We start from the raw sequence: 3,678 nt of genomic DNA on the forward strand, positions 1-3,678 counted from the left end.
AAGTGGAAACTAACAAGCTATATTTTTAATGAGATGCTATCCTGAAAATATAAATACATCTCTGCTCACGGCACCTGTTGCACGGAGCAGAGAGTACACAGGTGTCTCTCTCTAGCAGTCAGATATGACTCTCCCACATGTGCTATTAATCAAAATGATAAGGAACGATTCTAAAATTCAGGGTAATGACAATCATATGGGTGGCTAAAGGGATAGCTTGGATACCCTCTTTGGTTGAAAGAGTCTTCAGTTTAATAGTATCAATGTATCCTCATCAGTCGAGGTAAGGGTGTTTATAAATTCCAAATCAATATGGACTTCAAACCCTACACTACACTAAATGGTACATCTGATAAATGTATGTCAAAGCACCATAGGTAAACACGGTCATTGTCTGTATTTATTGTATGCAAAGACAGCATGAATTTCCATGCCATTGCACAATCATAAAAAGAGCCTTAAAGAATTTTAAGTATAATAAAATTTATATGGTAAGTGTGTGTAGGCACATGATGCCAGGCTCACTGGCGGGTTCAATCTTTGATTTGGAAAATAAACACATGGATTATTATTTCCCATATTTCCTTGTAAATACCAACACAAACAAAGACATTTGATAAATGTTTGGCCAAAATGCAGTTTTGTGAAAATCGACAACCCTTGAACAATATTCAGTCTGTACAACCGAAGAAAAGGAGTAACACAGCCAACTCTGTACTTCACACATTATTCTGCACATTATTCTGTCCACACTTTAAAATGGACAGACTACACTCTCTGTAGTCCTATACCAGACATCAACAAGGCAGCGTAAAGCCACAAAACACAAACAAACAAGGTACACATGTAGCCTCTGAACCAACTCAACAGCACAACCTTTTTCATTCAGATATGTATCGGCATCTGCTTAAATTTTCCTTGTATCCATCATAATACAATTTCATACTTTTTTGTCAGTTTTAAACAACAGTTATTTTTGCTCATGACTAACTGGAAAATATTTAAAAATATAATTAATAAAATAAAGAAATAGGCTCAGTGTTGCCATAGCTCTTTAACAAACTACAGCTAATGAGCTGTATTACGCTCCATCAAAAAGCAGAGGGAGTCTGGAAACTCCTAGTTTCAGAGGTTAAGTCTCATTCAAACAAAGACAACATCCTATTCTGGCACAAATGTTATGCAGGCCCCTGTCCAACAGGTCCACTGGTTGCATAAGCTGAAAACAAAGCATCCATTTCTACCACTATTATTGTTTTCTTCCAAGCAAGCAGATTTACACTGTGACATGTCTGGCAGCATTTAAACTGATTCCTGGAAATGATAAAAAGCTTTTTCACATTAAATAAAAACATTGTGTATTTTCTGTATCTTTTTTGTCTCTCCATTTTCTGCAAAGTTACATAAAATGTTAAAACAGGACCAAACTGTTAGAAAAGGCATATTTTACTATGAAAGCAGAAAACTGCAGGGAACTTGCAAACTCACCCTAACCAGCTGCTTTCACATTAAAAACATAGGAGGGGGAAAGCTGTAGTGCTGCAGCCAAAACTTTGAGTGGTAGACAGAGCATGGATTTTGTTCAAGAACCTCCCTTTAAAGCTTGTGCAAGTCATTTTTGTCACCCCATTTCTCAGCTGTGCCACTTCTATTAAGGTTACTGTAATACAAACCAGAAGCTTTCAGTAAAATCATGTTTTAGAGAGGCTATTAATTACTTCGCTCAAGCTGATGATGAAAGATCAGACAGCTGAGAGACTGTAAAGCAAAACTGGAGAGCCTAAAACAGAATAAATTAGGTGATGTGAACATTTATTTTATAACCCCCTGCTAAATATAGATATAAGTATAAAGACACTTTGACTGAATCACAGCAACATATCTGTGCTGTGTAAACAGTGGACTGATGACCTAACTGTGCAGCTTGCTTTAAAGCAATCCAAAGAAGTGAACGATTAATGGAAGTAACGTTGATTTGGGGGGGGGGGGTGGAGACTAGTTAACCAGTGTCTGCGTCAAATAAGGAGATCTTTCAGTCTTTTGGTGCAACAGGGTTTACACCCACTTTTTAAGCTAAATTTACTGTGGTTAATGAAAGCTTTTGGCATTATTCTCATCCCTGCCTTTGCATAACGGCCTCTATAATTTTCCCAGAGTCCAGAAAAAGTTAGGAGGATGTGATCATTGGAGGTTTATGTACAACTCCCCCACACACACACACACACACACACACACACACACACACACACACACACACACACACACACACACACACACAGCTGGACTAGAGTTGTGAGACTTCAGTTTTAGCTGAGCAGGCATTTCCCAAAGAACAGGAAGGGAAAGGAAAACAATGAAGGAAATCCAAAATAATAGCTCCATAAGCCCCACCAAGCAGCTCTAGATTTATATAAAGCGAAATTTCCTTTACATTTTTGGCTATATTTGCATATATTTTGATGGCCTATTTTAAAAACGAGGGAATGGTAAACAACAATTTAAGCTAGTTTTCCTCCTCATGTACTATTTTAAACCCTAAAAGTAGCACAAAACCCTACAAAAATGCAATTTTCTATGTTGTTTTTTTTGTCAAACCGGTAGTTTTTCGACTTGAGTTACTCGGGAAGGGACACAGAGGAGCTTTAATCCACCTCACAACCTTAAACAATAAAGGAGTTCGGGCTAACCTTTCCCTCCGGTTTAGTCGGTGTCGTTAGAGTTGCAGTAACAACATGGAGAGCAGCGTACACACTGGGGAGAGGGGTAACAAACAGATATTACAAAATGTACTTACACAAAACTTCGATGGCGATTTTTAAAAGCGCTGTCAACCGTGTTGGAAGCAACAAGTCTCTTCACTGTGTTTTCTTCGACGTGGTCCGAAAATGCGCCGGTGAAATCCCCAACTCCCGGCTGAGCCAACTACGGAGAGGAAAACAGCAACGTTTTCACCCGTCATCTTGTCCAAAATATGTTATTTGTGCAGTGTATTTTTAGTTAATCCTGAATCCAACTGAGAGTTTCTGAGGATCTGACACAGGGCAAACCGCATCTGAGGCTTTTAAAGGGGCGTATGATTAGGCTTCTTTTCAAAAAATGTGAAAAATGTCAAAGATTTTCGCTGCTATGTCAAAGCCACAGGCTACAACAGTGAGTGTTCAAAGTGAGCATCCTGTTGCAACAGCGACCAGAATCGGCCATATATTCTCAGCGGTGGAAACGGGCGATTTAACGCTACTTCACTTCATGGGATAAACAGCAAACACCCAAATAAGCCACCGTGTTAATAAATTGTACGGTATTTCCGAAACACGTAAACTAAGCCCCAAGAACAGAAGTCTACAACCAGTTTGAATACCTGCAACTACCATTGAAACTTACCTCGTTATTGATATCTCATATAAAAATGTCCCTTTCTTTTGGTAATGTGATGTTACAGGGTATTTTTTACACTATGTCAAGTTATTCTGCTGTTTCTGGGCCAGGTGTAGGTGAATCGCTTCGCGCACTGACAGAGATGCGAAGAATGCTCGGAATGAGGGAGGAATGAAATGAACGCGAAGAGCGAGTTTGCGCCGGGGCGGAGCGAGAGGTGGCGTCATCCCGAGCCCAGCAGCCAGGCTGGGCAGCAGGCAGCGGCGGGAACCAGGCGGGGACTGGGAGGGTACTGAACATCCC

The 3,678-nt window shown here is 40.0% G+C and overlaps 1 protein-coding gene across 7 annotated transcripts in view; it reads right to left on the reverse strand.

Annotated features, from left to right (window-relative positions):
- tead1b (TEA domain family member 1b) overlaps positions 1 to 3,678 on the reverse strand; it is a 53,613-nt gene extending 49,935 nt beyond the window's left edge. For all 7 annotated transcript variants that reach the window (XM_020606087.1, XM_020606069.1, XM_020606052.1 and 4 more), the window contains exons 1-2: positions 3,382 to 3,678; positions 2,795 to 2,922 (exon numbers count right to left, since the gene is read on the reverse strand). The gene's annotated coding sequence lies outside the window, so the exon portion shown is untranslated. The remainder of the gene's footprint in view (positions 1 to 2,794; positions 2,923 to 3,381) is intronic.

The sequence above is a fragment of the Monopterus albus genome, unplaced genomic scaffold (assembly GCF_001952655.1).
Source record: "Monopterus albus unplaced genomic scaffold, M_albus_1.0 scaffold4.1, whole genome shotgun sequence".
In the NCBI taxonomy this organism is placed as follows: domain Eukaryota; kingdom Metazoa; phylum Chordata; class Actinopteri; order Synbranchiformes; family Synbranchidae; genus Monopterus; species Monopterus albus.